At 42.7% G+C, this 22,423-nt stretch overlaps 9 pseudogenes; all 9 read right to left on the minus strand.

Annotated features, from left to right (window-relative positions):
- Nucleotides 1-1,065: 1,065 nt before the first annotated feature.
- Nucleotides 1,066-1,183, minus strand: LOC148002059 (5S ribosomal RNA; annotated as a pseudogene).
- Nucleotides 1,184-3,485: 2,302 nt separating this feature from the next.
- On the minus strand, nucleotides 3,486-3,603 carry LOC148002060 (5S ribosomal RNA; annotated as a pseudogene).
- Nucleotides 3,604-5,932: 2,329 nt separating this feature from the next.
- LOC148002061 (5S ribosomal RNA) lies at nucleotides 5,933-6,050 on the minus strand (annotated as a pseudogene).
- Nucleotides 6,051-8,366: 2,316 nt separating this feature from the next.
- LOC148002062 (5S ribosomal RNA) lies at nucleotides 8,367-8,484 on the minus strand (annotated as a pseudogene).
- Nucleotides 8,485-10,860: 2,376 nt separating this feature from the next.
- On the minus strand, nucleotides 10,861-10,978 carry LOC148002063 (5S ribosomal RNA; annotated as a pseudogene).
- Nucleotides 10,979-13,294: 2,316 nt separating this feature from the next.
- Nucleotides 13,295-13,412, minus strand: LOC148002064 (5S ribosomal RNA; annotated as a pseudogene).
- A 2,402-nt stretch (nucleotides 13,413-15,814) lies between these two features.
- Nucleotides 15,815-15,932, minus strand: LOC148002065 (5S ribosomal RNA; annotated as a pseudogene).
- A 2,370-nt stretch (nucleotides 15,933-18,302) lies between these two features.
- Nucleotides 18,303-18,420, minus strand: LOC148002066 (5S ribosomal RNA; annotated as a pseudogene).
- Nucleotides 18,421-20,834: 2,414 nt separating this feature from the next.
- Nucleotides 20,835-20,952, minus strand: LOC148002067 (5S ribosomal RNA; annotated as a pseudogene).
- Nucleotides 20,953-22,423: the final 1,471 nt, after the last annotated feature.

A 22,423-nucleotide genomic window follows, 5' to 3' on the forward strand; every position in this document is an offset into this window, starting at 1 on the left:
TCATATTCGCCTCCTTTGCTTGTCAGCAGCATCTCTCTTCTTCGATTTGCTCTCATCGGATTCACTATCAGATAAAGATTTCCTTTTTGGACAATCGTTTTCTTTACCAGCTTTTCGAGAATGAAGAAGTGCTTCAATTAATTCTGGACAATCTAAATTTTCTCCTGGTACCCAAGTATTATCGGCATCTGTAAACCCCTTCCACTTCACGAAATAGTTCACTACACAATGGTTCAGTACTTTTTCTACCACAAATTCTTCAGGCTCAGCATCTTCAACTCTTTTACTCTTTCCATTCTGTTTTTTTTTTCCCAATTTTTGCAATGTAGTTTTATTGGAGGCCATTTTTAAAATTTAATCGGAGACTTGAAGCGCGCTCAGATGCTCAGGGCCGCGGATTCTGCAGAGTCTCCCGCCTATGTGATTCAGCTCAGGCACATCCTAGAGGAGGGGTTCCTCTGACATTTTTAAAGTCTATTTTTAGGGTTGGGGATTTAACTCAGTCGTAGGGCACATGCCTAGCAAGCACAAGGCCCTGGGTTCGATCCTTAGCTCTGGGGAAGGAAAAAAAAAGGCAAAATAAAAGTTGTAAAGTCGGGCTGGAAGGATGGCTTAGTGGTTAAGAGCACTGACTGCTCTTCCAGAGGTTCTGAGTTCAAATCCCAGCAACGACATGGTGTCTCACAGCCATCTGTAGTGAGATCTGATGCCCTCTTCTGGTGTGTCTGAAGACAGCTACAGTGTACTTATATATAAGAAATACATCTTTTTTAAAAAAGTTGTAAAGTCTATTTCTGTTTGTTGGTGTGGTTTGGTTTGTTTTGGGATGGGTTTTTTAAGGTTGCTTTGTTGTTTTGGTTTCTGTTGGTTTGTTACGCACATGGTCTCACTGTGTATCCCTGCTGTCCTGAAATCTCCTCCTGAGCTCCTGAGCTCCTGAGCTCCTGAGCTCCTGAGCTCCTGAGCTCCTGAGCTCCTGAGCTCCTGAGCTCCTGAGCTCCTGAGCTCCTGATTTTGATTGCCTGGCAAGAGCTCTACCACTGAGTTAAATCCCCAACCCCCAAAAGCCTACAGCACCCGGTATCCCAGGTCGTCTCCCATCCACGTACTAAGCATGCCCGACCCTGCTTAGCTTCCGAGATCAGACGAGATCGGGCGCGTTCCGGGTGGTATGGCTGTAGGCTCTTCTGACATTTTTTTAAGGAATATAAAACTATTCATTGACACAGCCAGAATACGGCAGATACATAGGTGAATGCGAGCAACAAACCAGTGAACTGAGCGAAGGACCCCAGTTGAAGAAATCAGAGAAAGGACTAAAAGAGCTTGAAGGGACTTGAGACCCCATATGAACAACAACACCAACCAACCAGAGCTTCCAGGGACTAAACCACAGCAGGACTTAATGGCCAACATCAGCTCTAACCATGATTCTACTTCCACATCAAACAGATTCCATGAATCATAACCTTTTAGTACAGATTTTAACTTCCTACAAAGGAATGTTTCAACCAGAGGAACCTTTACACAGAACAGCTGACTCGGACCTGCCTCTGTAGATCAGCTGGCCTCTTAAATCACAGCTCCACCTGCCTCTAGAGTTCTGGCATTAAAGGTGCACACCACCACACTAGGCCAAGTCTTGTTGTTAAATCAAGCTACTACTTCGTTTAATTCCGTTTTCTGAAGGTGGAGTTGGTATGAAAATAAACTACTGTATTTATTTGATAATACATCAATTCTGATGGGCTTGCTTTTAAACTATCCAATACATTACAGACTCTGCTTAATCCGAAAGGTTATGGTATCAGGAAAATGGTCAGGCTGATGGCCTCTCATCAACCTGTGTTTTCACGTTCAGCTCTTTTGAGTATTAAAAGCAAGCTAAAACAGACAGGTTATGTAAGTGTTTTATGCATACACTGCATACAAACAAACGCGCGCGCACACACACACACACACACACACACACACACACACACAAACCAGAATGGTCCTTCTGTGTCCCAGTTAAAAATAAGTTCTGACTTGAGTCATGACTGTAAAATCTCCCCAGTGTTTAAGAAAAGCTGTTCTTCAAGCCGAGGAAATACAACATGGTGTCAAGTACTCTACTGTTACAGGAAGCAACTACAGAGAGCTCTCACTCGCTCAAAGGAGTCAGTGCCTTTTGACGCAGAACGAAAACCAAAAATCTCCCAACTACTGCCAATGCTTTCAAAACTAGCATATCAGACTTGATTTTCATCAGGATGCTCTTTGATCCACACTAGTAATTCAAAACCCAAGATCCAGATCATTCATATATATATATATATATTTTTATATACATATATATATAATATTGTGTATTTATATATGCAAACAATTATTGTACTTCATTTCGGTACAAGAATGCCAAATCAGCCACTCCTCATAGAAGGCGATGACAATCTGAGGCCACTTCATATTCGCCTCCTTTGCTTGTCAGCAGCATCTCTCTTCTTCGATTTGCTCTCATCGGATTCACTATCAGATAAAGATTTCCTTTTTGGACAATCGTTTTCTTTACCAGCTTTTCGAGAATGAAGAAGTGCTTCAATTAATTCTGGACAATCTAAATTTTCTCCTGGTACCCAAGTATTATCGGCATCTGTAAACCCCTTCCACTTCACGAAATAGTTCACTACACAATGGTTCAGTACTTTTTCTACCACAAATTCTTCAGGCTCAGCATCTTCAACTCTTTTACTCTTTCCATTCTGTTTTTTTTTTCCCAATTTTTGCAATGTAGTTTTATTGGAGGCCATTTTTAAAATTTAATCGGAGACTTGAAGCGCGCTCAGATGCTCAGGGCCGCGGATTCTGCAGAGTCTCCCGCCTATGTGATTCAGCTCAGGCACATCCTAGAGGAGGGGTTCCTCTGACATTTTTAAAGTCTATTTTTAGGGTTGGGGATTTAACTCAGTCGTAGGGCACATGCCTAGCAAGCACAAGGCCCTGGGTTCGATCCTTAGCTCTGGGGAAGGAAAAAAAAAGGCAAAATAAAAGTTGTAAAGTCGGGCTGGAAGGATGGCTTAGTGGTTAAGAGCACTGACTGCTCTTCCAGAGGTTCTGAGTTCAAATCCCAGCAACGACATGGTGTCTCACAGCCATCTGTAGTGAGATCTGATGCCCTCTTCTGGTGTGTCTGAAGACAGCTACAGTGTACTTATATATAAGAAATACATCTTTTTTAAAAAAGTTGTAAAGTCTATTTCTGTTTGTTGGTGTGGTTTGGTTTGTTTTGGGATGGGTTTTTTAAGGTTGCTTTGTTGTTTTGGTTTCTGTTGGTTTGTTACGCACATGGTCTCACTGTGTATCCCTGCTGTCCTGAAATCTCCTCCTGAGCTCCTGAGCTCCTGAGCTCCTGAGCTCCTGAGCTCCTGAGCTCCTGAGCTCCTGAGCTCCTGATTTTGATTGCCTGGCAAGAGCTCTACCACTGAGTTAAATCCCCAACCCCCAAAAGCCTACAGCACCCGGTATCCCAGGTCGTCTCCCATCCACGTACTAAGCATGCCCGACCCTGCTTAGCTTCCGAGATCAGACGAGATCGGGCGCGTTCCGGGTGGTATGGCTGTAGGCTCTTCTGACATTTTTTTAAGGAATATAAAACTATTCATTGACACAGCCAGAATACGGCAGATACATAGGTGAATGCGAGCAACAAACCAGTGAACTGAGCGAAGGACCCCAGTTGAAGAAATCAGAGAAAGGACTAAAAGAGCTTGAAGGGACTTGAGACCCCATATGAACAACAACACCAACCAACCAGAGCTTCCAGGGACTAAACCACAGCAGGACTTAATGGCCAACATCAGCTCTAACCATGATTCTACTTCCACATCAAACAGATTCCATGAATCATAACCTTTTAGTACAGATTTTAACTTCCTACAAAGGAATGTTTCAACCAGAGGAACCTTTACACAGAACAGCTGACTCGGACCTGCCTCTGTAGATCAGCTGGCCTCTTAAATCACAGCTCCACCTGCCTCTAGAGTTCTGGCATTAAAGGTGCACACCACCACACTAGGCCAAGTCTTGTTGTTAAATCAAGCTACTACTTCGTTTAATTCCGTTTTCTGAAGGTGGAGTTGGTATGAAAATAAACTACTGTATTTATTTGATAATACATCAATTCTGATGGGCTTGCTTTTAAACTATCCAATACATTACAGACTCTGCTTAATCCGAAAGGTTATGGTATCAGGAAAATGGTCAGGCTGATGGCCTCTCATCAACCTGTGTTTTCACGTTCAGCTCTTTTGAGTATTAAAAGCAAGCTAAAACAGACAGGTTATGTAAGTGTTTTATGCATACACTGCATACAAACAAACGCGCGCGCACACACACACACACACACACACACACACACACACAAACCAGAATGGTCCTTCTGTGTCCCAGTTAAAAATAAGTTCTGACTTGAGTCATGACTGTAAAATCTCCCCAGTGTTTAAGAAAAGCTGTTCTTCAAGCCGAGGAAATACAACATGGTGTCAAGTACTCTACTGTTACAGGAAGCAACTACAGAGAGCTCTCACTCGCTCAAAGGAGTCAGTGCCTTTTGACGCAGAACGAAAACCAAAAATCTCCCAACTACTGCCAATGCTTTCAAAACTAGCATATCAGACTTGATTTTCATCAGGATGCTCTTTGATCCACACTAGTAATTCAAAACCCAAGATCCAGATCATTCATATATATATATATATATATTTTTATATACATATATATATAATATTGTGTATTTATATATGCAAACAATTATTGTACTTCATTTCGGTACAAGAATGCCAAATCAGCCACTCCTCATAGAAGGCGATGACAATCTGAGGCCACTTCATATTCGCCTCCTTTGCTTGTCAGCAGCATCTCTCTTCTTCGATTTGCTCTCATCGGATTCACTATCAGATAAAGATTTCCTTTTTGGACAATCGTTTTCTTTACCAGCTTTTCGAGAATGAAGAAGTGCTTCAATTAATTCTGAACAATCTAAATTTTCTCCTGGTACCCAAGTATTATCGGCATCTGTAAACCCCTTCCACTTCACGAAATAGTTCACTACACAATGGTTCAGTACTTTTTCTACCACAAATTCTTCAGGCTCAGCATCTTCAACTCTTTTACTCTTTCCATTCTGTTTTTTTTTTTTTCCCAATTTTTGCAATGTAGTTTTATTGGAGGCCATTTTTAAAATTTAATCGGAGACTTGAAGCGCGCTCAGATGCTCAGGGCCGCGGATTCTGCAGAGTCTCCCGCCTATGTGATTCAGCTCAGGCACATCCTAGAGGAGGGGTTCCTCTGACATTTTTAAAGTCTATTTTTAGGGTTGGGGATTTAACTCAGTCGTAGGGCACATGCCTAGCAAGCACAAGGCCCTGGGTTCGATCCTTAGCTCTGGGGAAGGAAAAAAAAAGGCAAAATAAAAGTTGTGAAGTCGGGCTGGAAGGATGGCTTAGTGGTTAAGAGCACTGACTGCTCTTCCAGAGGTTCTGAGTTCAAATCCCAGCAACGACATGGTGTCTCACAGCCATCTGTAGTGAGATCTGATGCCCTCTTCTGGTGTGTCTGAAGACAGCTACAGTGTACTTATATATAAGAAATACATCTTTTTTAAAAAAGTTGTAAAGTCTATTTCTGTTTGTTGGTGTGGTTTGGTTTGGTTTGGGATGGGTTTTTTAAGGTTGCTTTGTTGTTTTGGTTTCTGTTGGTTTGTTACGCACATGGTCTCACTGTGTATCCCTGCTGTCCTGAAATCTCCTCCTGAGCTCCTGCGCTCCTGAGCTCCTGAGCTCCTGAGCTCCTGCGCTCCTGAGCTCCTGAGCTCCTGAGCTCCTGAGCTCCTGAGCTCCTGATTTTGATTGCCTGGCAAGAGCTCTACCACTGAGTTAAATCCCCAACCCCCAAAAGCCTACAGCACCCGGTATCCCAGGTGGTCTCCCATCCACGTACTAAGCATGCCCGACCCTGCTTAGCTTCCGAGATCAGACGAGATCGGGCGCGTTCCGGGTGGTATGGCTGTAGGCTCTTCTGACATTTTTTTAAGGAATATAAAACTATTCATTGACACAGCCAGAATACGTCAGATACATAGGTGAATGCGAGCAACAAACCAGTGAACTGAGCGCAGGACCCCAGTTGAAGAAATCAGAGAAAGGACTAAAAGAGCTGGAAGGGACTTGAGACCCCATATGAACAACAACACCAACCAACCAGAGCTTCCAGGGACTAAACCACAGCAGGACTTAATGGCCAACATCAGCTCTAACCATGATTCTACTTCCACATCAAACAGATTCCATGAATCATAACCTTTTAGTACAGATTTTAACTTCCTACAAAGGAATGTTTCAACCAGAGGAACCTTTACACAGAACAGCTGACTCGGACCTGCCTCTGTAGATCAGCTGGCCTCTTAAATCACAGCTCCACCTGCCTCTAGAGTTCTGGCATTAAAGGTGCACACCACCACACTAGGCCAAGTCTTGTTGTTAAATCAAGCTACTACTTCGTTTAATTCCGTTTTCTGAAGGTGGAGTTGGTATGAAAATAAACTACTGTATTTATTTGATAATACATCAATTCTGATGGGCTTGCTTTTAAACTATCCAATACATTACAGACTCTGCTTAATCCGAAAGGTTATGGTATCAGGAAAATGGTCAGGCTGATGGCATCTCATCAACCTGTGTTTTCACGTTCAGCTCTTTTGAGTATTAAAAGCAAGCTAAAACAGACAGGTTATGTAAGTGTTTTATGCATACACTGCATACAAACAAACGCGTGCGCACACACACACACACACACACACACACACACACACAAACCAGAATGGTCCTTCTGTGTCCCAGTTAAAAATAAGTTCTGACTTGAGTCATGACTGTAAAATCTCCCCAGTGTTTAAGAAAAGCTGTTCTTCAAGCCGAGGAAATACAACATGGTGTCAAGTACTCTACTGTTACAGGAAGCAACTACAGAGAGCTCTCACTCGCTCAAAGGAGTCAGTGCCTTTTGACGCAGAACGAAAACCAAAAATCTCCCAACTACTGCCAATGCTTTCAAAACTAGCATATCAGACTTGATTTTCATCAGGATGCTCTTTGATCCACACTAGTAATTCAAAACCCAAGATCCAGATCATTCATATATATATATATATTTTTATATACATATATATATAATATTGTGTATTTATATATGCAAACAATTATTGTACTTCATTTCGGTACAAGAATGCCAAATCAGCCACTCCTCATAGAAGGCGATGACAATCTGAGGCCACTTCATATTCGCCTCCTTTGCTTGTCAGCAGCATCTCTCTTCTTCGATTTGCTCTCATCGGATTCACTATCAGATAAAGATTTCCTTTTTGGACAATCGTTTTCTTTACCAGCTTTTCGAGAATGAAGAAGTGCTTCAATTAATTCTGAACAATCTAAATTTTCTCCTGGTACCCAAGTATTATCGGCATCTGTAAACCCCTTCCACTTCACGAAATAGTTCACTACACAATGGTTCAGTACTTTTTCTACCACAAATTCTTCAGGCTCAGCATCTTCAACTCTTTTACTCTTTCCATTCTGTTTTTTTTTTTTCCCAATTTTTGCAATGTAGTTTTATTGGAGGCCATTTTTAAAATTTAATCGGAGACTTGAAGCGCGCTCAGATGCTCAGGGCCGCGGATTCTGCAGAGTCTCCCGCCTATGTGATTCAGCTCAGGCACATCCTAGAGGAGGGGTTCCTCTGACATTTTTAAAGTCTATTTTTAGGGTTGGGGATTTAACTCAGTCGTAGGGCACATGCCTAGCAAGCACAAGGCCCTGGGTTCGATCCTTAGCTCTGGGGAAGGAAAAAAAAAGGCAAAATAAAAGTTGTGAAGTCGGGCTGGAAGGATGGCTTAGTGGTTAAGAGCACTGACTGCTCTTCCAGAGGTTCTGAGTTCAAATCCCAGCAACGACATGGTGTCTCACAGCCATCTGTAGTGAGATCTGATGCCCTCTTCTGGTATGTCTGAAGACAGCTACAGTGTACTTATATATAAGAAATACATCTTTTTTAAAAAAGTTGTAAAGTCTATTTCTGTTTGTTGGTGTGGTTTGGTTTGTTTTGGGATGGGTTTTTTAAGGTTGCTTTGTTGTTTTGGTTTCTGTTGGTTTGTTACGCACATGGTCTCACTGTGTATCCCTGCTGTCCTGAAATCTCCTCCTGAGCTCCTGAGCTCCTGAGCTCCTGAGCTCCTGAGCTCCTGAGCTCCTGAGCTCCTGAGCTCCTGAGCTCCTGAGCTCCTGATTTTGATTGCCTGGCAAGAGCTCTACCACTGAGTTAAATCCCCAACCCCCAAAAGCCTACAGCACCCGGTATCCCAGGTGGTCTCCCATCCACGTACTAAGCATGCCCGACCCTGCTTAGCTTCCGAGATCAGACGAGATCGGGCGCGTTCCGGGTGGTATGGCTGTAGGCTCTTCTGACATTTTTTTAAGGAATATAAAACTATTCATTGACACAGCCAGAATACGTCAGATACATAGGTGAATGCGAGCAACAAACCAGTGAACTGAGCGCAGGACCCCAGTTGAAGAAATCAGAGAAAGGACTAAAAGAGCTTGAAGGGACTTGAGACCCCATATGAACAACAACACCAACCAACCAGAGCTTCCAGGGACTAAACCACAGCAGGACTTAATGGCCAACATCAGCTCTAACCATGATTCTACTTCCACATCAAACAGATTCCATGAATCATAACCTTTTAGTACAGATTTTAACTTCCTACAAAGGAATGTTTCAACCAGAGGAACCTTTACACAGAACAGCTGACTCGGACCTGCCTCTGTAGATCAGCTGGCCTCTTAAATCACAGCTCCACCTGCCTCTAGAGTTCTGGCATTAAAGGTGCACACCACCACACTAGGCCAAGTCTTGTTGTTAAATCAAGCTACTACTTCGTTTAATTCCGTTTTCTGAAGGTGGAGTTGGTATGAAAATAAACTACTGTATTTATTTGATAATACATCAATTCTGATGGGCTTGCTTTTAAACTATCCAATACATTACAGACTCTGCTTAATCCGAAAGGTTATGGTATCAGGAAAATGGTCAGGCTGATGGCCTCTCATCAACCTGTGTTTTCACGTTCAGCTCTTTTGAGTATTAAAAGCAAGCTAAAACAGACAGGTTATGTAAGTGTTTTATGCATACACTGCATACAAACAAACGCGTGCGCGCGCGCACACACACACACACACACACACACACACAAACCAGAATGGTCCTTCTGTGTCCCAGTTAAAAATAAGTTCTGACTTGAGTCATGACTGTAAAATCTCCCCAGTGTTTAAGAAAAGCTGTTCTTCAAGCCGAGGAAATACAACATGGTGTCAAGTACTCTACTGTTACAGGAAGCAACTACAGAGAGCTCTCACTCGCTCAAAGGAGTCAGTGCCTTTTGACGCAGAACGAAAACCAAAAATCTCCCAACTACTGCCAATGCTTTCAAAACTAGCATATCAGACTTGATTTTCATCAGGATGCTCTTTGATCCACACTAGTAATTCAAAACCCAAGATCCAGATCATTCATATATATATATATTTTTATATACATATATATATAATATTGTGTATTTATATATGCAAACAATTATTGTACTTCATTTCGGTACAAGAATGCCAAATCAGCCACTCCTCATAGAAGGCGATGACAATCTGAGGCCACTTCATATTCGCCTCCTTTGCTTGTCAGCAGCATCTCTCTTCTTCGATTTGCTCTCATCGGATTCACTATCAGATAAAGATTTCCTTTTTGGACAATCGTTTTCTTTACCAGCTTTTCGAGAATGAAGAAGTGCTTCAATTAATTCTGGACAATCTAAATTTTCTCCTGGTACCCAAGTATTATCGGCATCTGTAAACCCCTTCCACTTCACGAAATAGTTCACTACACAATGGTTCAGTACTTTTTCTACCACAAATTCTTCAGGCTCAGCATCTTCAACTCTTTTACTCTTTCCATTCTGTTTTTTTTTTCCCAATTTTTGCAATGTAGTTTTATTGGAGGCCATTTTTAAAATTTAATCGGAGACTTGAAGCGCGCTCAGATGCTCAGGGCCGCGGATTCTGCAGAGTCTCCCGCCTATGTGATTCAGCTCAGGCACATCCTAGAGGAGGGGTTCCTCTGACATTTTTAAAGTCTATTTTTAGGGTTGGGGATTTAACTCAGTCGTAGGGCACATGCCTAGCAAGCACAAGGCCCTGGGTTCGATCCTTAGCTCTGGGGAAGGAAAAAAAAAGGCAAAATAAAAGTTGTGAAGTCGGGCTGGAAGGATGGCTTAGTGGTTAAGAGCACTGACTGCTCTTCCAGAGGTTCTGAGTTCAAATCCCAGCAACGACATGGTGTCTCACAGCCATCTGTAGTGAGATCTGATGCCCTCTTCTGGTGTGTCTGAAGACAGCTACAGTGTACTTATATATAAGAAATACATCTTTTTTAAAAAAGTTGTAAAGTCTATTTCTGTTTGTTGGTGTGGTTTGGTTTGTTTTGGGATGGGTTTTTTAAGGTTGCTTTGTTGTTTTGGTTTCTGTTGGTTTGTTACGCACATGGTCTCACTGTGTATCCCTGCTGTCCTGAAATCTCCTCCTGAGCTCCTGAGCTCCTGAGCTCCTGAGCTCCTGAGCTCCTGAGCTCCTGAGCTCCTGAGCTCCTGAGCTCCTGAGCTCCTGAGCTCCTGAGCTCCTGAGCTCCTGAGCTCCTGAGCTCCTGAGCTCCTGAGCTCCTGAGCTCCTGATTTTGATTGCCTGGCAAGAGCTCTACCACTGAGTTAAATCCCCAACCCCCAAAAGCCTACAGCACCCGGTATCCCAGGTGGTCTCCCATCCACGTACTAAGCATGCCCGACCCTGCTTAGCTTCCGAGATCAGACGAGATCGGGCGCGTTCCGGGTGGTATGGCTGTAGGCTCTTCTGACATTTTTTTAAGGAATATAAAACTATTCATTGACACAGCCAGAATACGTCAGATACATAGGTGAATGCGAGCAACAAACCAGTGAACTGAGCGCAGGACCCCAGTTGAAGAAATCAGAGAAAGGACTAAAAGAGCTGGAAGGGACTTGAGACCCCATATGAACAACAACACCAACCAACCAGAGCTTCCAGGGACTAAACCACAGCAGGACTTAATGGCCAACATCAGCTCTAACCATGATTCTACTTCCACATCAAACAGATTCCATGAATCATAACCTTTTAGTACAGATTTTAACTTCCTACAAAGGAATGTTTCAACCAGAGGAACCTTTACACAGAACAGCTGACTCGGACCTGCCTCTGTAGATCAGCTGGCCTCTTAAATCACAGCTCCACCTGCCTCTAGAGTTCTGGCATTAAAGGTGCACACCACCACACTAGGCCAAGTCTTGTTGTTAAATCAAGCTACTACTTCGTTTAATTCCGTTTTCTGAAGGTGGAGTTGGTATGAAAATAAACTACTGTATTTATTTGATAATACATCAATTCTGATGGGCTTGCTTTTAAACTATCCAATACATTACAGACTCTGCTTAATCCGAAAGGTTATGGTATCAGGAAAATGGTCAGGCTGATGGCATCTCATCAACCTGTGTTTTCACGTTCAGCTCTTTTGAGTATTAAAAGCAAGCTAAAACAGACAGGTTATGTAAGTGTTTTATGCATACACTGCATACAAACAAACGCGCGCGCACACACACACACACACACACACACACACACACACAAACCAGAATGGTCCTTCTGTGTCCCAGTTAAAAATAAGTTCTGACTTGAGTCATGACTGTAAAATCTCCCCAGTGTTTAAGAAAAGCTGTTCTTCAAGCCGAGGAAATACAACATGGTGTCAAGTACTCTACTGTTACAGGAAGCAACTACAGAGAGCTCTCACTCGCTCAAAGGAGTCAGTGCCTTTTGACGCAGAACGAAAACCAAAAATCTCCCAACTACTGCCAATGCTTTCAAAACTAGCATATCAGACTTGATTTTCATCAGGATGCTCTTTGATCCACACTAGTAATTCAAAACCCAAGATCCAGATCATTCATATATATATATATATTTTTATATACATATATATATAATATTGTGTATTTATATATGCAAACAATTATTGTACTTCATTTCGGTACAAGAATGCCAAATCAGCCACTCCTCATAGAAGGCGATGACAATCTGAGGCCACTTCATATTCGCCTCCTTTGCTTGTCAGCAGCATCTCTCTTCTTCGATTTGCTCTCATCGGATTCACTATCAGATAAAGATTTCCTTTTTGGACAATCGTTTTCTTTACCAGCTTTTCGAGAATGAAGAAGTGCTTCAATTAATTCTGAACAATCTAAATTTTCTCCTGGTACCCAAGTATTATCGGCATCTGTAAACCCCTTCCACTTCACGAAATAGTTCACTACACAATGGTTCAGTACTTTTTCTACCACAAATTCTTCAGGCTCAGCATCTTCAACTCTTTTACTCTTTCCATTCTGTTTTTTTTTTTTCCCAATTTTTGCAATGTAGTTTTATTGGAGGCCATTTTTAAAATTTAATCGGAGACTTGAAGCGCGCTCAGATGCTCAGGGCCGCGGATTCTGCAGAGTCTCCCGCCTATGTGATTCAGCTCAGGCACATCCTAGAGGAGGGGTTCCTCTGACATTTTTAAAGTCTATTTTTAGGGTTGGGGATTTAACTCAGTCGTAGGGCACATGCCTAGCAAGCACAAGGCCCTGGGTTCGATCCTTAGCTCTGGGGAAGGAAAAAAAAAGGCAAAATAAAAGTTGTGAAGTCGGGCTGGAAGGATGGCTTAGTGGTTAAGAGCACTGACTGCTCTTCCAGAGGTTCTGAGTTCAAATCCCAGCAACGACATGGTGTCTCACAGCCATCTGTAGTGAGATCTGATGCCCTCTTCTGGTATGTCTGAAGACAGCTACAGTGTACTTATATATAAGAAATACATCTTTTTTAAAAAAGTTGTAAAGTCTATTTCTGTTTGTTGGTGTGGTTTGGTTTGTTTTGGGATGGGTTTTTTAAGGTTGCTTTGTTGTTTTGGTTTCTGTTGGTTTGTTACGCACATGGTCTCACTGTGTATCCCTGCTGTCCTGAAATCTCCTCCTGAGCTCCTGAGCTCCTGAGCTCCTGAGCTCCTGAGCTCCTGAGCTCCTGAGCTCCTGAGCTCCTGAGCTCCTGAGCTCCTGATTTTGATTGCCTGGCAAGAGCTCTACCACTGAGTTAAATCCCCAACCCCCAAAAGCCTACAGCACCCGGTATCCCAGGTGGTCTCCCATCCACGTACTAAGCATGCCCGACCCTGCTTAGCTTCCGAGATCAGACGAGATCGGGCGCGTTCCGGGTGGTATGGCTGTAGGCTCTTCTGACATTTTTTTAAGGAATATAAAACTATTCATTGACACAGCCAGAATACGTCAGATACATAGGTGAATGCGAGCAACAAACCAGTGAACTGAGCGCAGGACCCCAGTTGAAGAAATCAGAGAAAGGACTAAAAGAGCTTGAAGGGACTTGAGACCCCATATGAACAACAACACCAACCAACCAGAGCTTCCAGGGACTAAACCACAGCAGGACTTAATGGCCAACATCAGCTCTAACCATGATTCTACTTCCACATCAAACAGATTCCATGAATCATAACCTTTTAGTACAGATTTTAACTTCCTACAAAGGAATGTTTCAACCAGAGGAACCTTTACACAGAACAGCTGACTCGGACCTGCCTCTGTAGATCAGCTGGCCTCTTAAATCACAGCTCCACCTGCCTCTAGAGTTCTGGCATTAAAGGTGCACACCACCACACTAGGCCAAGTCTTGTTGTTAAATCAAGCTACTACTTCGTTTAATTCCGTTTTCTGAAGGTGGAGTTGGTATGAAAATAAACTACTGTATTTATTTGATAATACATCAATTCTGATGGGCTTGCTTTTAAACTATCCAATACATTACAGACTCTGCTTAATCCGAAAGGTTATGGTATCAGGAAAATGGTCAGGCTGATGGCCTCTCATCAACCTGTGTTTTCACGTTCAGCTCTTTTGAGTATTAAAAGCAAGCTAAAACAGACAGGTTATGTAAGTGTTTTATGCATACACTGCATACAAACAAACGCGTGCGCGCGCGCACACACACACACACACACACACACACACACAAACCAGAATGGTCCTTCTGTGTCCCAGTTAAAAATAAGTTCTGACTTGAGTCATGACTGTAAAATCTCCCCAGTGTTTAAGAAAAGCTGTTCTTCAAGCCGAGGAAATACAACATGGTGTCAAGTACTCTACTGTTACAGGAAGCAACTACAGAGAGCTCTCACTCGCTCAAAGGAGTCAGTGCCTTTTGACGCAGAACGAAAACCAAAAATCTCCCAACTACTGCCAATGCTTTCAAAACTAGCATATCAGACTTGATTTTCATCAGGATGCTCTTTGATCCACACTAGTAATTCAAAACCCAAGATCCAGATCATTCATATATATATATATTTTTATATACATATATATATAATATTGTGTATTTATATATGCAAACAATTATTGTACTTCATTTCGGTACAAGAATGCCAAATCAGCCACTCCTCATAGAAGGCGATGACAATCTGAGGCCACTTCATATTCGCCTCCTTTGCTTGTCAGCAGCATCTCTCTTCTTCGATTTGCTCTCATCGGATTCACTATCAGATAAAGATTTCCTTTTTGGACAATCGTTTTCTTTACCAGCTTTTCGAGAATGAAGAAGTGCTTCAATTAATTCTGGACAATCTAAATTTTCTCCTGGTACCCAAGTATTATCGGCATCTGTAAACCCCTTCCACTTCACGAAATAGTTCACTACACAATGGTTCAGTACTTTTTCTACCACAAATTCTTCAGGCTCAGCATCTTCAACTCTTTTACTCTTTCCATTCTGTTTTTTTTTTCCCAATTTTTGCAATGTAGTTTTATTGGAGGCCATTTTTAAAATTTAATCGGAGACTTGAAGCGCGCTCAGATGCTCAGGGCCGCGGATTCTGCAGAGTCTCCCGCCTATGTGATTCAGCTCAGGCACATCCTAGAGGAGGGGTTCCTCTGACATTTTTAAAGTCTATTTTTAGGGTTGGGGATTTAACTCAGTCGTAGGGCACATGCCTAGCAAGCACAAGGCCCTGGGTTCGATCCTTAGCTCTGGGGAAGGAAAAAAAAAGGCAAAATAAAAGTTGTGAAGTCGGGCTGGAAGGATGGCTTAGTGGTTAAGAGCACTGACTGCTCTTCCAGAGGTTCTGAGTTCAAATCCCAGCAACGACATGGTGTCTCACAGCCATCTGTAGTGAGATCTGATGCCCTCTTCTGGTGTGTCTGAAGACAGCTACAGTGTACTTATATATAAGAAATACATCTTTTTTAAAAAAGTTGTAAAGTCTATTTCTGTTTGTTGGTGTGGTTTGGTTTGTTTTGGGATGGGTTTTTTAAGGTTGCTTTGTTGTTTTGGTTTCTGTTGGTTTGTTACGCACATGGTCTCACTGTGTATCCCTGCTGTCCTGAAATCTCCTCCTGAGCTCCTGAGCTCCTGAGCTCCTGAGCTCCTGAGCTCCTGAGCTCCTGAGCTCCTGAGCTCCTGAGCTCCTGAGCTCCTGAGCTCCTGAGCTCCTGAGCTCCTGAGCTCCTGAGCTCCTGAGCTCCTGAGCTCCTGAGCTCCTGAGCTCCTGAGCTCCTGAGCTCCTGATTTTGATTGCCTGGCAAGAGCTCTACCACTGAGTTAAATCCCCAACCCCCAAAAGCCTACAGCACCCGGTATCCCAGGTGGTCTCCCATCCACGTACTAAGCATGCCCGACCCTGCTTAGCTTCCGAGATCAGACGAGATCGGGCGCGTTCCGGGTGGTATGGCTGTAGGCTCTTCTGACATTTTTTTAAGGAATATAAAACTATTCATTGACACAGCCAGAATACGGCAGATACATAGGTGAATGCGAGCAACAAACCAGTGAACTGAGCGCAGGACCCCAGTTGAAGAAATCAGAGAAAGGACTAAAAGAGCTTGAAGGGACTTGAGACCCCATATGAACACACCACCAACCAACCAGAGCTTCCAGGGACTAAACCACAGCAGGACTTAATGGCCAACATCAGCTCTAACCATGATTCCTCTTCCACATCAAACAGATTCCATGAATCATAACCTTTTAGTACAGATTTTAACTTCCTACAAAGGAATGTTTCAACCAGAGGAACCTTTACACAGAACAGCTGACTCGGACCTGCCTCTGTAGATCAGCTGGCCTCTTAAATCACAGCTCCACCTGCCTCTAGAGTTCTGGCATTAAAGGTGCACACCACCACACTAGGCCAAGTCTTGTTGTTAAATCAAGCTACTACTTCGTTTAATTCCGTTTTCTGAAGGTGGAGTTGGTATGAAAATAAACTACTGTATTTATTTGATAATACATCAATTCTGATGGGCTTGCTTTTAAACTATCCAATACATTACAGACTCTGCTTAATCCGAAAGGTTATGGTATCAGGAAAATGGTCAGGCTGATGGCCTCTCATCAACCTGTGTTTTCACGTTCAGCTCTTTTGAGTATTAAAAGCAAGCTAAAACAGACAGGTTATGTAAGTGTTTTATGCATACACTGCATACAAACAAACGCGCACACACACACACACACACACACACACAAACCAGAATGGTCCTTCTGTGTCCCAGTTAAAAATAAGTTCTGACTTGAGTCATGACTGTAAAATCTCCCCAGTGTTTAAGAAAAGCTGTTCTTCAAGCCGAGGAAATACAACATGGTGTCAAGTACTCTACTGTTACAGGAAGCAACTACAGAGAGCTCTCACTCGCTCAAAGGAGTCAGTGCCTTTTGACGCAGAACGAAAACCAAAAATCTCCCAACTACTGCCAATGCTTTCAAAACTAGCATATCAGACTTGATTTTCATCAGGATGCTCTTTGATCCACACTAGTAATTCAAAACCCAAGATCCAGATCATTCATATATATATATATTTTTATATACATATATATAATATTGTGTATTTATATATGCAAACAATTATTGTACTTCATTTCGGTACAAGAATGCCAAATCAGCCACTCCTCATAGAAGGCGATGACAATCTGAGGCCACTTCATATTCGCCTCCTTTGCTTGTCAGCAGCATCTCTCTTCTTCGATTTGCTCTCATCGGATTCACTATCAGATAAAGATTTCCTTTTTGGACAATCGTTTTCTTTACCAGCTTTTCGAGAATGAAGAAGTGCTTCAATTAATTCTGGACAATCTAAATTTTCTCCTGGTACCCAAGTATTATCGGCATCTGTAAACCCCTTCCACTTCACGAAATAGTTCACTACACAATGGTTCAGTACTTTTTCTACCACAAATTCTTCAGGCTCAGCATCTTCAACTCTTTTACTCTTTCCATTCTGTTTTTTTTTTTCCCAATTTTTGCAATGTAGTTTTATTGGAGGCCATTTTTAAAATTTAATCGGAGACTTGAAGCGCGCTCAGATGCTCAGGGCCGCGGATTCTGCAGAGTCTCCCGCCTATGTGATTCAGCTCAGGCACATCCTAGAGGAGGGGTTCCTCTGACATTTTTAAAGTCTATTTTTAGGGTTGGGGATTTAACTCAGTCGTAGGGCACATGCCTAGCAAGCACAAGGCCCTGGTTTCGATCCTTAGCTCTGGGGAAGGAAAAAAAAAGGCAAAATAAAAGTTGTGAAGTCGGGCTGGAAGGATGGCTTAGTGGTTAAGAGCACTGACTGCTCTTCCAGAGGTTCTGAGTTCAAATCCCAGCAACGACATGGTGTCTCACAGCCATCTGTAGTGAGATCTGATGCCCTCTTCTGGTGTGTCTGAAGACAGCTACAGTGTACTTATATATAAGAAATACATCTTTTTTAAAAAAGTTGTAAAGTCTATTTCTGTTTGTTGGTGTGGTTTGGTTTGTTTTGGGATGGGTTTTTTAAGGTTGCTTTGTTGTTTTGGTTTCTGTTGGTTTGTTACGCACATGGTCTCACTGTGTATCCCTGCTGTCCTGAAATCTCCTCCTGAGCTCCTGAGCTCCTGAGCTCCTGAGCTCCTGAGCTCCTGAGCTCCTGAGCTCCTGAGCTCCTGAGCTCCTGAGCTCCTGAGCTCCTGAGCTCCTGAGCTCCTGAGCTCCTGAGCTCCTGAGCTCCTGAGCTCCTGAGCTCCTGAGCTCCTGATTTTGATTGCCTGGCAAGAGCTCTACCACTGAGTTAAATCCCCAACCCCCAAAAGCCTACAGCACCCGGTATCCCAGGTGGTCTCCCATCCACGTACTAAGCATGCCCGACCCTGCTTAGCTTCCGAGATCAGACGAGATCGGGCGCGTTCCGGGTGGTATGGCTGTAGGCTCTTCTGATATTTTTTTAAGGAATATAAAACTATTCATTGACACAGCCAGAATACGGCAGATACATAGGTGAATGCGAGCAACAAACCAGTGAACTGAGCGCAGGACCCCAGTTGAAGAAATCAGAGAAAGGACTAAAAGAGCTTGAAGGGACTTGAGACCCCATATGAACAACAACACCAACCAACCAGAGCTTCCAGGGACTAAACCACAGCAGGACTTAATGGCCAACATCAGCTCTAACCATGATTCTACTTCCACATCAAACAGATTCCATGAATCATAACCTTTTAGTACAGATTTTAACTTCCTACAAAGGAATGTTTCAACCAGAGGAACCTTTACACAGAACAGCTGACTCGGACCTGCCTCTGTAGATCAGCTGGCCTCTTAAATCACAGCTCCACCTGCCTCTAGAGTTCTGGCATTAAAGGTGCACACCACCACACTAGGCCAAGTCTTGTTGTTAAATCAAGCTACTACTTCGTTTAATTCCGTTTTCTGAAGGTGGAGTTGGTATGAAAATAAACTACTGTATTTATTTGATAATACATCAATTCTGATGGGCTTGCTTTTAAACTATCCAATACATTACAGACTCTGCTTAATCCGAAAGGTTATGGTATCAGGAAAATGGTCAGGCTGATGGCCTCTCATCAACCTGTGTTTTCACGTTCAGCTCTTTTGAGTATTAAAAGCAAGCTAAAACAGACAGGTTATGTAAGTGTTTTATGCATACACTGCATACAAACAAACGCGCGCGCACACACACACACACACACACACACACACACACACAAACCAGAATGGTCCTTCTGTGTCCCAGTTAAAAATAAGTTCTGACTTGAGTCATGACTGTAAAATCTCCCCAGTGTTTAAGAAAAGCTGTTCTTCAAGCCGAGGAAATACAACATGGTGTCAAGTACTCTACTGTTACAGGAAGCAACTACAGAGAGCTCTCACTCGCTCAAAGGAGTCAGTGCCTTTTGACGCAGAACGAAAACCAAAAATCTCCCAACTACTGCCAATGCTTTCAAAACTAGCATATCAGACTTGATTTTCATCAGGATGCTCTTTGATCCACACTAGTAATTCAAAACCCAAGATCCAGATCATTCATATATATATATATATATATTTTTATATACATATATATAATATTGTGTATTTATATATGCAAACAATTATTGTACTTCATTTCGGTACAAGAATGCCAAATCAGCCACTCCTCATAGAAGGCGATGACAATCTGAGGCCACTTCATATTCGCCTCCTTTGCTTGTCAGCAGCATCTCTCTTCTTCGATTTGCTCTCATCGGATTCACTATCAGATAAAGATTTCCTTTTTGGACAATCGTTTTCTTTACCAGCTTTTCGAGAATGAAGAAGTGCTTCAATTAATTCTGAACAATCTAAATTTTCTCCTGGTACCCAAGTATTATCGGCATCTGTAAACCCCTTCCACTTCACGAAATAGTTCACTACACAATGGTTCAGTACTTTTTCTACCACAAATTCTTCAGGCTCAGCATCTTCAACTCTTTTACTCTTTCCATTCTGTTTTTTTTTTTTCCCAATTTTTGCAATGTAGTTTTATTGGAGGCCATTTTTAAAATTTAATCGGAGACTTGAAGCGCGCTCAGATGCTCAGGGCCGCGGATTCTGCAGAGTCTCCCGCCTATGTGATTCAGCTCAGGCACATCCTAGAGGAGGGGTTCCTCTGACATTTTTAAAGTCTATTTTTAGGGTTGGGGATTTAACTCAGTCGTAGGGCACATGCCTAGCAAGCACAAGGCCCTGGGTTCGATCCTTAGCTCTGGGGAAGGAAAAAAAAAGGCAAAATAAAAGTTGTGAAGTCGGGCTGGAAGGATGGCTTAGTGGTTAAGAGCACTGACTGCTCTTCCAGAGGTTCTGAGTTCAAATCCCAGCAACGACATGGTGTCTCACAGCCATCTGTAGTGAGATCTGATGCCCTCTTCTGGTGTGTCTGAAGACAGCTACAGTGTACTTATATATAAGAAATACATCTTTTTTAAAAAAGTTGTAAAGTCTATTTCTGTTTGTTGGTGTGGTTTGGTTTGTTTTGGGATGGGTTTTTTAAGGTTGCTTTGTTGTTTTGGTTTCTGTTGGTTTGTTACGCACATGGTCTCACTGTGTATCCCTGCTGTCCTGAAATCTCCTCCTGAGCTCCTGAGCTCCTGAGCTCCTGAGCTCCTGAGCTCCTGAGCTCCTGAGCTCCTGAGCTCCTGAGCTCCTGAGCTCCTGAGCTCCTGAGCTCCTGAGCTCCTGAGCTCCTGAGCTCCTGAGCTCCTGAGCTCCTGAGCTCCTGAGCTCCTGAGCTCCTGAGCTCCTGAGCTCCTGATTTTGATTGCCTGGCAAGAGCTCTACCACTGAGTTAAATCCCCAACCCCCAAAAGCCTACAGCACCCGGTATCCCAGGTGGTCTCCCATCCACGTACTAAGCATGCCCGACCCTGCTTAGCTTCCGAGATCAGACGAGATCGGGCGCGTTCCGGGTGGTATGGCTGTAGGCTCTTCTGACATTTTTTTAAGGAATATAAAACTATTCATTGACACAGCCAGAATACGTCAGATACATAGGTGAATGCGAGCAACAAACCAGTGAACTGAGCGCAGGACCCCAGTTGAAGAAATCAGAGAAAGGACTAAAAGAGCTTGAAGGGACTTGAGACCCCATATGAACAACAACACCAACCAACCAGAGCTTCCAGGGACTAAACCACAGCAGGACTTAATGGCCAACATCAGCTCTAACCATGATTCTACTTCCACATCAAACAGATTCCATGAATCATAACCTTTTAGTACAGATTTTAACTTCCTACAAAGGAATGTTTCAACCAGAGGAACCTTTACACAGAACAGCTGACTCGGACCTGCCTCTGTAGATCAGCTGGCCTCTTAAATCACAGCTCCACCTGCCTCTAGAGTTCTGGCATTAAAGGTGCACACCACCACACTAGGCCAAGTCTTGTTGTTAAATCAAGCTACTACTTCGTTTAATTCCGTTTTCTGAAGGTGGAGTTGGTATGAAAATAAACTACTGTATTTATTTGATAATACATCAATTCTGATGGGCTTGCTTTTAAACTATCCAATACATTACAGACTCTGCTTAATCCGAAAGGTTATGGTATCAGGAAAATGGTCAGGCTGATGGCCTCTCATCAACCTGTGTTTTCACGTTCAGCTCTTTTGAGTATTAAAAGCAAGCTAAAACAGACAGGTTATGTAAGTGTTTTATGCATACACTGCATACAAACAAACGCGCGCGCACACACACACACACACACACACACACACACACACAAACCAGAATGGTCCTTCTGTGTCCCAGTTAAAAATAAGTTCTGACTTGAGTCATGACTGTAAAATCTCCCCAGTGTTTAAGAAAAGCTGTTCTTCAAGCCGAGGAAATACAACATGGTGTCAAGTACTCTACTGTTACAGGAAGCAACTACAGAGAGCTCTCACTCGCTCAAAGGAGTCAGTGCCTTTTGACGCAGAACGAAAACCAAAAATCTCCCAACTACTGCCAATGCTTTCAAAACTAGCATATCAGACTTGATTTTCATCAGGATGCTCTTTGATCCACACTAGTAATTCAAAACCCAAGATCCAGATCATTCATATATATATATATATATATATTTTATGTACATATATATAATATTGTGTATTTATATATGCAAACAATTATTGTACTTCATTTCGGTACAAGAATGCCAAATCAGCCACTCCTCATAGAAGGCGATGACAATCTGAGGCCACTTCATATTCGCCTCCTTTGCTTGTCAGCAGCATCTCTCTTCTTCGATTTGCTCTCATCGGATTCACTATCAGATAAAGATTTCCTTTTTGGACAATCGTTTTCTTTACCAGCTTTTCGAGAATGAAGAAGTGCTTCAATTAATTCTGGACAATCTAAATTTTCTCCTGGTACCCAAGTATTATCGGCATCTGTAAACCCCTTCCACTTCACG

This window comes from Rattus norvegicus, chromosome 12 (genome assembly GCF_021556685.1).
Source record: "Rattus norvegicus strain SHRSP/BbbUtx chromosome 12, alternate assembly SHRSP_T2T, whole genome shotgun sequence".
NCBI lineage: Eukaryota > Metazoa > Chordata > Mammalia > Rodentia > Muridae > Rattus > Rattus norvegicus.